At 39.8% G+C, this 14,815-nt stretch overlaps 1 protein-coding gene and 1 non-coding gene across 2 annotated transcripts in view; both read left to right on the top strand.

Annotated features, from left to right (window-relative positions):
• Window positions 1-14,815, top strand: part of MAML3 (mastermind like transcriptional coactivator 3) — a 450,336-nt gene that overhangs the window by 140,233 nt on the left and 295,288 nt on the right. The gene's annotated exons all lie outside the window — the stretch shown is intronic.
• TRNAC-GCA lies at window positions 8,095-8,166 on the top strand. The gene has a single exon. It is a non-coding gene; the product is annotated as a tRNA-Cys (tRNA).

The following is a 14,815-nucleotide window of genomic DNA, read 5'->3' as shown; positions in this document are numbered from 1 at the left end:
CCTTGAAATATTTGCTGTAAAGGACTTTGGTACTTTCCAAGAGTAACTCATGGGAAACACCTGTTAGATTAGGTCGGGTTTTCTGAAAAGATGCTGAAGGGTCCAGTTTGTGTGCAGTAGAATGATGAAGCTCTAAGATAGTTTCAGGGCATCTCCAGGGAGCTTGCTTACCTGTTGACCGTCTTCATAAGCAGGAACCGATCATCTGGGTGACCAAGGAGTTGCCCATCTTCTGATGCGAGAGATTTAAGAATCTTTCTGTTCATTCATTCATTCTCATTCTTCCATCACTCTTGGTGATGGCAATAAAGCAGTGAACGAAATATCATCCCTGCCTCAAAGAGCTTTAGATCCTTTGGGCAGACAGACAAGTAAAGGGCTAATTACAGTATGGTGAAACAGTTACAGGACACATGAGATACGCTTCACCTAGACTTCTAAGGGATCTGGGAAGATTTCACAAAAGAAGTGTCTTAGAAACCCGTTGATTTAGTAGGAGATAGTTAGTCAAAGGGCTTCCCAGGTGGCGCTGGTGGCAAAGAACCCTCCTGTCAATGCAGAAAGTGTAAGAAATTCCGATTCCATCCCTGGGTTAGGAAGATCCCCTGGAGGAAGGCATGGCAATCCACTCTGATATTCTTGCCTGGAAAATCCCATGGACAGGGGAGCCTAGTAGGCAACAGTCCATAGGGTCGTGAAGAGTTTGACACGACTGAAGTGAAACTGTTGAGTGGGGAAGTTTTCGAGACTGAGAACATACACCAGATCCCTGGAAAAGAACATAGGCAATTCGGGGAATTGAAAATATTTCAGCATGGCTGCAGGGTAGAGTTCAAGGGTAACTTAAAATGAGTCAACAGAAACCACTTGGAACTCAAGTTGATTAAGAAGCTGAGGTTTAAATAACAATTTAGAAGAGGAAAAAAAACCATCCTCCAGTGACTAACTTTTCATATTAACAATTTAAGTTGAGAGGTTAAGATTTCATGTTTCTCTAAGTAATTTTTTATCTTTTAGTTTTTTAAACTTTTTTATTTATTGTCAGTTATGACTACTCTTTGTTTATTACAATCATAAAAGTTGAGAAAACATATAGATGCCAAGCATTAAAGGATTAATTACATTAATTGGTAGCAAGCTAAAACACAGTATGAAAAAAAACTATAAAAAGGCATTGAGGAATGATCCAGTTTTGTCAACCCATTTTTTTTTAAGTTATTAAGACGTGAGTAGGACTTCCCTGGTGGTCCAGTGGTTAAGAATCTGTCTTGTAATGCTGAAGATATGGGTTCGATCCCTGGTTGGGGAACTAAGATCCTACATGCCACAGAGCAACTAAGCCTGTGCACTGCAATTACTGAACTTGCATGCCGCAACTAGGGTCTCTGTGCTGCAATGAAAGATCCCTTGTGATGCAGCAAAGATCCGTGTACTGCAGCTAAGGCCCAATGCAGGCAAATACATAAATATTTAAAGAAACATGAGCAGCAGAGACCATTTCTAATTCATCTTCCTGCCTCCTTCAGGGCCAAGCAGTACTTGATAACAGACTATCAAAAATGCTTGTGGACACATTAACGAATGAGTGGGGAAGACTAAGTGTGGCCGCAGAGGCTGTTGGATATTTCATTTCACAAAAAAATCAACCACAGAAAATGAGTTGCATGAAATTGGACAAAACTATTTTGATTAATATTTGAAATTAGTGATCTAGGGCCAAATAAATGCCCAATGTGAAATTAGTATAATTTAGTGAAATTAGACATGGAAAGGAATGAAACGATGCCATGTGCAGAGACATAGCTGGACCTGGAGACCTAGAGATTGTCATAGATAGTGAAATAAATTAGAAGGAGAAAGATAAAGATCGTATAGTATCACTTACATGTGCTAAAACAATAAAGATGAAAAACAATAAAGATGAACTTACTTCCAAAGCAGAAACAGAGTCACAGATATAGAAAACAAATTTATGGTTATCAGTGGGACAGGGTGGGTGGGATGAATTAGAAGATTGGGATTGACATATATATGCTACTATGAATAAAATAGGTAAGTAATGAAAACCTACTGGATAGCACAGAGAACTCTATTCAGTGCTCTGTGGGCAACCTACATTGGAAGGAAATCTAAAAAAGAGGGGATATGTGTATCCATATAACTGATTCACTGTGCCGTACAGCAGAAACGAACACAGCAATGTAAAACTTCTATATGCCGAAAAAAATTAAACAAGACAAAACAGAAAAAGAGAGACAGGATTATTTTCCTTATTTGGAAATTTATCACTGCTATAAAAATATTGAAGTAGACTTTTGTTTGACTTGTTTATCATATACTGTAAGGAGATATGTGGAATCCACTCACTTTCCACTTTGGTACTTTTGTATGAAAACTTTTGATTTTTTTATGGTGTCTTATACATTATTGATGCTTTTGAACTGTGGTCTTGGAGAAGACTCTTGAGAGTCCCTTGGACTGCAAGGAGATCCAACCAGTCCTTTCTGAAGGAGGTCAGCCCTGGGATTTCTTTGGAAGGAATGATGCTAAAGCTGAAACTCCAGTACTTTGGCCACCTGATGCGAAGAGTTGACTCATTGGAAAAGACTCTGATGCTGGGAGCGATTGGGGGCAGGAGAAGGGGACGACCCAGGATGAGATGGCTGGATGGCATCACGGACTCGATGGACGTGAGTCTGAGTGAACTCCGGGAGTTGGTGATGGACAGGGAGGCCTGGCGTGCTGCGATTCATGGGGTCGCAAAAAGTTGGACGCGACTGAGCGACTGAACTGAACTGAGCTGAACTGACTAACTGCAGGAGACACAGGAGATGCTTGTTCGATCCCTGGGTCGCGAACCTCCCCTGGAGTAGGAAATGGCAATCTGGAAAGTCCCATGGACACAGGAGCCTGGCGGCCACAGTCCATAGGCTCACAGAGAGTTAGACACAACGGAGCACATGTTTTGAGAATTATTTATATATTTTAGATAGATTTCTTTTGTCAAATAGGTGGTTTGCAGTTATTTTCTCCCAGCCTAAAATTTGTCTTTTTTCCCTTCTCTTGTAAGAGTCTTTCACAAAACAGAAGCTTTTAGTTTGGTGATGTCTAGCTTATTAAATTTTCTTTTACTTATTCTGCTTCTGATATGAAGTTTACAAACATTTTGCCTAGTCTAGATCTCAAAGATTTTTCTCTTTCCTGAAAGAAAGGAAAATCTTTTTTCTAAGATTTACTTTGACATTTTATATTTAAGTCTGTGACTCATTTTGAGTTAATTTTTATATAAGGTGTGAGGTTTGGGTCAAAGTTCTTTTTTATCCCTTACCTATGCAAGTTTAGTTGCTCCAGCCCATTTGTTGAAAAAGTTATCCTTCCTACGTGAAATTGTTTTGAACCTTTGTGAAAAATCATTTGAACATATTTATGTTGTGTAGATGTCTTTTGGATACATCTGTTTTGTTCCATTGAAATACTGTTTATTACTACTGCGGTCTTGATTACTGTCAAGTCTTGGCATTAGGTAATTGATTCCTTTCATGTCATTCTTCCTTTAAAATATAATTTTGGCTGTTTTGGTTTCTTTATATTTTTATACAAAGTTTGGGATGTTCTTGTCTTTAAAAAAAGAACTTGCTGAGATTTTGATAGAAATTGTATTAAACTTTTATATCAATTTGAGGAAATTGATGTTTTTATTGAAAACTATGTTGAATATTTCAGTCCATGAATTCAGCAAGTCTCTCCATTTTATTTAGAACTTCATTGATTTCATTTATCAGTAATTTTAGTTTTCAGCATATAAGTCCTTACATGTTTTGTTAGATTTACGTCTTTTTTCTTTTTAGTGATTGTAAACAGCATTGTAGTTTTAATTATGGTGCCCATATTTTTTGCTGGTGTATCAAAATATAACTGCATTTTGAATGTCAGTCTGGTGTCTTGCTACCTTGCTGGTCTTGCTTAAAGTTGGAGGAACTTTTTCATGGCGTCCTTACTGTTTTCTGCATAGACAGTTGTGTCCTCTGCAAATAGAAACAGATCCTTTCTCGTCTCTATACCTGCTATTTCCTCTTCCTGCCTTATAGCCCTGGCCTACACTTCTATTACTGTACTTTATTGAATGACAGTGGTGAGAGCAGACATCCTTGATTTGTTCCTGATTTTAGGGAGAAAGTATTCAGTCTTTCAGCATTTAGGATATAATATTTTATAGATGCTCTTTATCAACTTGAAGAAGTTTCCCTCTGTTCCTGAAAATTAAGAATTTGAAAAAGAGTTTTGAATATTAAAAATCTTATGTAGTTTATTATTGTTTAGCTTAAGATACTCTTATAGAGTTTATCTTCTTGCTAGTTTTATATACCTTTAAGACTTATGCAAAACCAGACAACCCAGAGAGGCAGATTTTTTTAACTGCCATTTCATAAGCTATATAAAATTTCATTTCTTTTTGCTCTTTGTATTTGACTTTGATTCCTTTTTCTTTTTTTTTAACACATCAATAAATGATACATTTATACCATATTGACTAATAGAAGCCTTTTAATTTATACTTTAATATATATTTATAATGAGCATATAAAATATTTTTTAAGTATCCTAAAATTAATTTCAGTCGAGAGTCAAATTAATCTTTATTTGATTTGTGCTTGCCTTGTTTTCACTCAAAATTTTGTTGAGAATATGCAGTTTTACTTTATCCTATAACATTAAATTTCACCAGACCTACTCATGAAAAGGTCTGTTTCTTCAAGGCAGGCTATGAACATAGAAGAAGTACATCTTCAAATTATGAAAAACTATAATAACAAAATGTTTAACTCATATAAATTATATTCCATTGCAACCTACTGAGTCGCTCAACAACATAAAAATTTTTCCCTTACATATTCTTCTATATTGTCATGCAGACTCTAAGCACCACGAGGGATATTGTCACTTCTTTCCTGTTTATCTCATACAGTGAGGGCTCATTTGTATTTGCTGAATGACTGAATAATTTCTAATGGCTGTGATACACCATTGTTTATTTAAGCTGTTCCTCTATGTTGGACATTTAGGCTGTTCCAATTTGGGTGAAAATGATAAACATAAAACTAAATCTTTGTACTCCCTCCTGCTTTGATGAGTCATCTCATTTCAAATTAAGTTACATCTGCATTCGACTTTTGGACATCCATCCCAAGTCTGGTCATTTTGATGACTCCACTCTCCGGTTGGTTGGATACTTACGTCAAGCTGCTTAACAGATGAGGATATGGCGTTACTTCACTGTTCTACTGTTGGGAAGTCGGAACAGTGTTGAATGGTGAGTTCTTTAAAAGAACTGAGAAGGAGGTTGACCTGGAAAGATTAAAAATCTGTGACTAAAAAACTGATTTAGCAGAAGATGATGGAAAGGTGGTTCCAAGTTGTGTAGCTTCTGCGATGCTGCTCCTGTAGAGATTGGCTCTGCCTATGCAACCAAAGGAAGCCTCCTCACATGCTGGAAAGTTGAAGACGCAGTGGAGTAAACATGTCATTCCCCTCAGAAGAGGCAAGGAGCCCCAACACTATTTGCTGACATACATTTATTGATGATGCCTGATGGTCAAGAAGGGGTCTCTTTGGGGGACTGTGGAGAGGTACAGAGATACCAAAAATATGATGCTTGCCCTCAAGTAACTGAAACTGGGGAGGTCAGACTGAAGTTTTGTGCTAAGAGCTCAGCCTCCAGAATTAGGTAATCTAAGTTTAAACCATGCCCATTCCTGGGTATATGACTGTGAGAAAGTTACCTAAGTTCAACAAACCTCAGTTTACTCATGTGTAAAATAGAATAAAGATACCATTCAAGGCTATTTTGAAAAATAAATAGAAAAAATGCATATAAGACTCTTGGAACAGGACTTAGCATGAAGTCGGTATAAATTTTTTCTCAAGAAATTGGCACAGAAGACAGTGCAGCATTGTGTCAGAGATAATATAGAATTTCAGACAACGGAAGGCTTGCTATGGCTAGATTAAAGGGGCTTCCCGGTTAACTCAGTTGGTAAAGAATCTGCCTGCAATGTAGGAGACCCCAGTTCAATTCCTGGGTTGGGAAGATCCCCTGGAGAAGGGATAGGCTACCCACTCCAGTTTTCTGAGGCTTCCTTGGTGGCTCAGATGGTAAAGAATCCGCCTGCAGTACAGGAGACCTGGGTTCGATCCCTGGGTTAGGAAGACCCCCTGGAAAAGTGAACAGCTACCCACTCCTGTATTCTGGCCTGGAGAATTCCATGGACAGAGGAGCCTGCTGGGCTACAGTCCATGGGGCCTCAAAGAGTCAGGAATGACTGAGCAAGTCTCACTGTCACTGTCAGTGAGATTAAGGAAGATGCCACAGAAAAGGTAGAGTCTTAAAGGACAGTTGGAATTGCAGGTGGCTGAGGGAAAATGTAAGGGAGGTACTCCAGATAAAGAGATGACATGAGCCCAGGAAAGAGGAAGAATGGAAAGGTGTGTCTGTGCTGTTGGAGGTAGCCCAGGTGAAAGGGTGAAGATAAACTGAATTATGCAGGTGTCCCTGGCAAGCTAAGCATCTGGCTCCTGAATATTGTTGAACATTTCCTAGTGGGATAGTAAGGGGGAAATGATTTTCTATTAATAAGATTAGTATACCTTTCTCCAGGTCTTCTGTGGCTCAGCAGTAAAGACTCTACCTGCAAGGCAGGAGACATGAGCTTGATCCCTGGCTGGGGAAGATCCCCTGGAGGAAGGCATGGCAAGCCACTCCAGTATTCTTGCCTGGAGAACCCCATGGACAGAGGAGCTTGGTGGGCTACAGTCCATAGGGTCACAAAAAGTCAGACACAACTGAAGTGACCTAGCACACATGCATACCTTTCTCCCTGTTTCTTTATGTTCAAAAGAAGATGTCTATTACATGCTCTGAATGCAACATGATATTGTAACTTATTTGGACTTGCATTGCATTTTACAGTCTTCTTTAATCACTCACAACTGGATACAGTTGGTTGTCCACACCACAGACAAAGGCAGTCTTGGAGGATACAATCATGCGGTTTCTTTGCACGGGACATTGTTTCCTTGGATGTTAGTTGGTCTAGTTTACATTTCACTAGTGAGTAAGGAATTTGAGGGTAGAAACCTGAGTTAACTGGCTCTGTATTTCTGGTTTATTAGTAATGTTTCAGTGCCCCCTATGGGATCTCATTAGGTGTCCACGTCATTGGAGAAGAAAGATGAAGGATGGAAATAGAACCCAGAGCTGAAAAGGTAGACTAGAGCCAGATTCTGAGGAAACTTGACTCAGTGGCTAAAAGGTAGGGATTGTAATTGTTAATCCAAGAGGTCTCTTGGAAGACCACTAAACAAGTGCCCACATGGAGTGTGGGAACATTTTGTTTTGGTGGTGAAGGGTGTCGGTGACTGAAGATGGAAAGCTCCCTTGAGGGTAATTTCAGAAATGTAGGTCTGAGGTCATAAATGCTGCCTTTGGATGGCAGGACAGCATCTGGAAGGAAACTGAGAGCTGGGGCAGGATGAAAAAAGAGCGGATGGGCTGGATGGCTGATGATAGAGAGGAGGCTGGGGGAGGGAGTGAGCGGGGACAGTGGAGACCTTAAGTCACATCGACCTTCCAGGTATGTCAGTCACCACAGCCTGTAACACTCAGAATTTATGTCCTCTGGCAAATACAAGCTGATAGACTGTCATACATCAGGGGAGATGAAGCTTCGATTTCAGAAGCAAAACTCCTCTTTGAATCTAAACAGCACCCCTTTTATCTCCTTTTCCTCATTGAATTAGTTCCAATGTAAAAGTTTTTTGGTTGCCAAACTTGCAAAAATTCTATTTCTCAAAACTTTCCATTTTAAGGTTCCTTTCTCACGAGAAAATTTGTCTGATGGAAGAGGTATTACCTAATAAGTAAGTGAAACCTCTATAGACCTTTTTTAAGGTTTATGTTACTTCTCTAATACATGTAAAAATTAATTTAGACTTACTAATTCAGAAATTTTTATCATTTAGACAAGTAGAAATTTTCTTTGTGATTCTCCATGAAAAAGGTTTTCCTCCCTTTCCCCTTATTTTTCCCTTTTGGCTTCCCTGGTAGCTCAGATGGTAAAGTGTCTGCCTGCAATGCGGGAGACCCAGGTTCGATTCCTGGGTGGGGAAGATCCCCTGGAGAAGGAAATGGCAACCCACTCCAGTACTCTTGCCTGGAAAATCCCATGGACAGAGAAGCCTTGTAAGCTACAGTCCATGAGGTCGCAAAGAGTCACGACGGAGCGACTTCACTTCGCTTCCCTTTCCTTATTTTGCAGAGGTAGAATGTTTAAGATGGGTTGAATAAGAGAATGAATTGTTTATAGCACTTTGGGAAAACGATTAAGAGCTAATAAAAGCATCTCTTCTCCACATGTAGAAACTTGCCAAGCTACAGATGGACAGAGAAGTTAGAAGTATATAGCCAAACATTTAGCACTAAGAAAAATCATTAGGACTCTCAGTGTACATGACCCAAAAAGGGGAAAAAAAAACCCACCCCTCTTTGGAGTATAACTAAATGAATGGCCTTTCTCTACTTTTCAGAATCATCAAAGTATAATATTTAGGGCCTGTATGCCTCATATATTGTTGTTGTTTAATTGGATCATTACTTCATTAGTTTTCCTTATTTCGAATTAGAAATAGCTTCATGTTTTTTACTGTGTGGTTCTGAAGCCACTTAGCAGCAGCAGTGTTAAAGAACCTGCCTGCCAATGCAGGAGACGTAAGAGATGAGGGTTCTGTCCCTGGGATGGGAAGATCCTCTGGAGAAGGAAATGGCAGCCCGCGCCAGTATTCTTGCCTGAGAATCCCACGGACAGAGGAGCCCAGTAGGCTATGTTCCATAGAGTCGCAAACAGAGAGAACTGAAGCGGCTTAGCACGCACACAGGCCGTGTTCAAAATATTTTGACATTTACTTTCTTTTGATTGATCCTAAAGGATTTTTTCTAACATGAGTGGATGTTATGGAACTGCTGTGGATATGTGAATATACTCAACAAAATGCATTCAAGGAGATACCTTAAGGACTTACTACCTTTGGCAATAGTTATGTTTTATTGATTTAGTTCTAGTTAGTTATGGGCTTGAAAACAAATAGCATTTCTTTGAATGAAAAATTCCTAATTCTAATTTTTGAATGGTGCAGACTTATCTTCCCCCTACAAAGAGAATGAATTAAAGAGCAAATATGACTTTACTAGCAAATAAGTATATATTTACATATTCAGTTTGAATGAATGCTAACATTTGGAAAACACTTCTGCCGTATGGCACAAACATAGGTGTGTGTGTGTATGTATATAGGCGTACTTATCAGTGGTACAAATTTCCAATCACCCCAGTCAAAACATCTGATTTAAATTTGTTCCTGATGCTGGATGCCATATATGCAGTTTGGAATCAGGTGAAATGAGCCTTTTTAAGAAAGGTCTAGAACTAACTTCTAAACAGGGCCCTAGTATTTGTAGCTAACATAAATGCTTTTTTTTTTTTTTCAAGTGGGGCATGGTGGAGAATAAAGGATGAAGTATTTCTGATGCTCCTTCACTTTAGTTAGTATATTCTGTGCCATTTTCATGCATGGAAGGGTAAAGCTACCTTTTTCGCTGGGAAACATTTTTAGAATGTGGAGGAAGCCGATGAAAGCAGTGCCTATTTCCACACCATCTTAGTTGAAATCAATTTCTCTGAATAGCCAGAAGTTCATTCATTTTCTATAGCATCCAGCTATCCGCTCAACAAATGGTGAGCCCAGCCTTAGGATGTTTAAATAATAGTATTATGCTAATAGAGCTTCCCTCATGGTTCAGCTGGTAAAGAATCTGCCTGCAACTCGGGAGACCTGGGCTCCAACCCTGGGTTAGGAAGATCCCCTGGAGAAGGGAAAGGCTATCCACTCTAGTATTCTGGCCTGGAGAATTCCACGGACTGTATAGTCCATGGGGTTGCAAAGAGACGTACATTCTGTCTCAAATGAGTTTAGCTTCAAATGATAAAATTCCTTGGTTTTAGACATTCCTTTGTTACTCAGGACATTTTTGTTGAGTGAAATAAACAACCAACTCTTGTGCCTGGATCACTGAGATTAGTTTCTTTGATTTAAGAACTTCTTAGTGAAGTTATATTCACTATATTCAGATATATTATTATTATACACGTTGGAGGAGGAAATGGCAGTAATCTTGCCTGGGAAATCCCATGCAAGGAGCCTGCTGGGCTACAGTCCATGGGGTCCCAAAGAGTCGGACACGACTGAGTGACCGAGCATGCACACGCACGCGGAGCACACATAATACGTTACTGGTGAGTAAGAGAATTCACTCATGTGAAGACTGTTAAACGCTGATCAGCATAGTTGACTGAGGACAGGACACCTTATAGGAAAAGATGTCTTGCTAACCAGAATAAGAGACCTAGGAATTTGCTGGGGGAACACATTCTATTTTAGCTTCCCTGGTGGCTCAGATGGTAAAGAATTCCCCTGCAATGCAGGAGAACCAGGTTCAATCCCTGGCGGGGGGCTGGGGAAGATGCTCTGGAGAAGAGAATGTCAACCTGCTCCAGTATTCTTACCTGGAGAATTCCATGGAAAGAGGAGTCTGGCGGGTTACAGTTTATGGGATCACAAAGAGTTGGACACCACTGAGCGACTAATGCACACATGTTATCTAAGCTGAACTGTGGCATGGACTAGGGAAGTGGGTCAGGATTGGCAACATTTGTGATGAGACGGCTGCAGGAATCTTATTCTGAAAAAGTGAGACAGCTCAAGCAGCAGGATGAAGTCTGGCAACTGTGGGCTTGTTGAGCCCTGACTTTGACCCCACTCTGTGCCTTCTGGCAATTCCCAGTTGATAAACCCAAATTCTAGGGACTGAGAAGCTCATTACATGTTAACAACAGGCGCGGGCTCATGTTCTAGCCCAGTATTAGCTGTTGTTGGACTTGAGCAGATAGATGCCTACAGATGTACAGTGGTGTTACACAGACTGTGTTTGGGGTATTGGTCATGATGTTATACTAGGAACTCAAATTCACAGGGGTAACTACCATCAAGTCAAGGTTAGGAAGGCATTACAGTTTTAAGGAAAACTGAATATTTTAGATATTCAGAGAACTCCAGCTTAAGCCAAATAAATATACAAACTATAATTTATAAGCAGTTTCCGTGTCCCCTTTCTGTCAAATCCACTGGTAAAGAGCTTGTGGCGTGGGGAAGCATACAGTGGGTCTATTTCCTTGTGAAGAGGGGGCACAGTTTGGGGCCGACAGGGAAATGTGTTCTGTAGCCGGATCAGCTGTGAATCAGGTTAATGAATGTGTGTGTGTGTGTGTGTGTGTGTGTGTGTGTGTGTGTAAAGGTTGTTTACAGATATGGATCCATCTCTTTTTTCCATTCTCATAAATTTTATTTGCTTATTAGAGTAAGACACATTGAGATTATCTGGAAGATGAACTACGTATATTCAGTATCTGAAAATCAATATAAAGGCAGGCTTTTAACTTGTGAGAAGAAAAGAATAAGATTTCTCATTTGCCTTGTCATCTCTTGTCTGCCAAAGTTTCTCTTTGGAGCTCCGTTAGGCTCCATGGCCATAAGGGGATAATAGGTGGTGAACTATTTCTAATAAACCTCCTTTATTTGAGAAAATATTTGGTCAGAAAATGTTTAGTCCTCACCATCTGATATGATTTTAAAAGGTCAGGAGCCTGTAAACACCATGTGAAAACATTTAAAAAAATATTCTAACTCTAGAGTAAATATCACAAATATGAATCCTAGACATTGGAATCTCTTTTCTCAGCAGTCCAAATTGACTTAACAACACCCAACAATGCCATTTCTTACTGATGAAAAATTCTCTTTGATAGTAGGGCCAAATGAATGACTGTGAGTTTTTGAATTAATGTGGCCGAAAGGGCCATGTCCCTGAAGAGGCAGGCTTTGTGGAGATGTTAGTCAAAGAGCAGAGAAGCAGTGTTGGTTGGTGGATGGAAGCCAGTGGCTCCTCTAGGGTGGGATGGGAAAGGCAGAGGGTCAAGAATTGGAGTCTGGTAAGACTAGTATTTCCCCCCAGCTTTCTCAGTTAGCTGTTGATGGAAGAGAGTGATCAGCCTGGTCTTCCCAGGCTTTTCTGGGCCAGTGACTTTGGAATACAACCTATACATAATCTTTTGTTCCAGAGATTTTAAATGGATTGAAAATGGTTGAAAAGGCAATAGTAATTGATACAGGAACACCTCTTCAATTGTTATTTATTTTTCTTCTTTCTTTCTAGATCGCCCAGGCTTCCTTGCCCTGCCCCCAAATGTAATAGAATTCATAAACATTTCCTATCCTCCTTTTGCTTCCTTTTCTGTATCTTTATTATTATTTTAGCTACTAGGAATTGGCATTAGGACACATCCGAGGAAGTGGAAGCTGATTATGATTTCTAAGAAGACCCACCCAGTTTTCTTTGGAGATTTTCTTTGGCCCTTTAAGTGAGAGTAGACCATTTTCCTCAAGTTGATGGCAGATTTATAGCTTCTGTGAAGTCTTTTCACCCTTCATTACATATCTTTTTTTCCTAATCTTTTTAAAATCTTACTTTTCTAGTAGAGATTAGTTTTCTCTTAGTGGAAGCTTCTGAGCCAGGCTATTTAAACTAAATGTAGCTGAAAGATTCCTTTGTATTTTCTTTGTGTGACATTTGGCCCCAGCAGTATACAGGGCAACACCCTATGTTATAGGATACGTGGAATTCAGAGATTCCTTTTGAAAATTATTACCCACCTCTATCTCATTATACCACCACCATTGGGAAAGCTTCTTGTTTCTCATGTGTGACCGAGTTTATGCTCATGTTTATACAGTACCTTCCTTGGGGGATTGTTGGGAGGCTTCTGTGTTAGCGTGTTAGTTGCTCAGTTGTGCCCGACTCTTTGTGACCCCGTGGACTGCAGCCCACCAGGCTCCTCTGTCCATGAGGTTTTCCAGGCAAGAATATTGGAGTGGGTTGCCACTTCCTTCTCCAAGGGATCTTCCCAACCCAGGGATCAAACCCGGGTCTCCTGCACTGCAGGCAGATTCTTTACTGACTGAGCTGAGTTAGTAATACATGCAAGTACTTAGAACAGTGTCTGACATAGGGTAAGATATATTCAGTATTTGCTATTAGTGCATCTACCTGTTTCATTGTTTTAATTTGATAGGAGAATGTAGAATATCAATTTCAATCCATCGCCAACTGTGGTTGGATGCAAAGTTGGCCCAGAAATTGTTCGCTCGTGAGAGGTCCACAGAACGACTTCAGCTGAATGAGAAACCATGCCAGCCACCTTTTTCTCCATTTTGATCAGGGGTTTTGAAATGTTTCCTAACTCGTTCACTCTAAAACCAGTTGAGGAGGGGAGGGCTAAAGGTCTCTCTCTCCTTCCATTCTCTTTCTCCCTCTCTCCCTTATTAGAATTAAGGACAGGAGAGGAGAATCTTTTTTTTTTTTTTTTGATGCCTCATTTGTTCTGACAAAGAAGAGTCAGCTTATTTTATAAAGCCCACTTAAATTTGGAAAACCCGTACCTAGCACATGATCTCAAGTGGCAGCCTCTAAGCAACAGATGAGTATACAACCCCTGAAATTCAAGGTCAGGCGATTAAATAAGGACTGTTTGCCCACCTGGTGCTTTAAGACTGACCTGTGTTTCCCGCAACATATCTTGAGGTTGAATTATGTCACAGCAGTAACATCTTTAGCACCGTAGGGTGAGATGATTTGAGAGAGATCAGGCTTCATCAGGTGAGTGACAAGACTAAACTCCCTCTGGCAGTGTACAAAAACAATTAAACATTAAATGCATTTTACGGAAGTGTTTGACTCACATGTGCATATTAAAACATTTTTTCCCAAGATCTGTGAAATACGAACCTGTCTTCCTATGAATGTTTATAGCGCTCATTACCAAAATTCATCTCCAAGACGTATGTGTTTCTGTTTTCTCCTTCTAATCTCCTTTCAGGAGAATGGAGGGTGGGTGGAAGTCAATTTTCCCAGCTAGATCTGCATTCTTCCAGTTAGAAGAGATGTTTCCTTTTAATTTGTTGTTTGATGGTATTGAAATATATTTTCCCAATCTGTTGTTGTTTAAAAGAGCAAACACTATTCCTGTCATCATGTACTACCTGGGGTGTTATTTAATAAGTGCTCTGTTTGTAAACAGATAGTGGTTTTTAAAAGATCGAGCCGTGCAGTGATCATCTTTTCAACATCCCAGACTATAGGAGCTGCAGTTGTTGGATTTCCTCTTCTCCAGGTTTTAGTTTTAGATCTCAGTTCTGCATTGATTTTTTTTTCCTAATGTTTTCTAGGTTAAGGAAGATTTTGCACATATTACTTGTGAAATCCCCAATTCTTTTTCTGTCAAGGATGACTAGGGCTCTGGAGTGAATTAACCTGTTCTAGATCTTTCTGGGAAAAGAGGAGAGTTGAAATTTGAAAAACTCGACTCCTCTGCATTGTCTACAGCTGAACAGGACAAAGGGCGCTGATAGCATCAGGTTCATTTCCTGGCATTAACAGCCCCGGTCTCCCAAACCCCATTCCACTTAGGACCCCAATTTTTCTAGCTGTGTTTTTCAAACCAGCACAGTTGAACTACTTTGTTGAACTTCTTTTTCCCCCCTCCTTAATTATTTATTTCATGAGCAATTCTCAACCCTTCCAGAAACCCAAATTGTTGTTTGTTCTTTGGATAGTTGAAAATACATCTGTGTCTGGGGAATGTGGGGATGA

Source organism: Capra hircus, chromosome 17 (genome assembly GCF_001704415.2).
Source record: "Capra hircus breed San Clemente chromosome 17, ASM170441v1, whole genome shotgun sequence".
Lineage (NCBI taxonomy): Eukaryota > Metazoa > Chordata > Mammalia > Artiodactyla > Bovidae > Capra > Capra hircus.
This window is presented reverse-complemented; position numbering and strand designations above follow the sequence as displayed.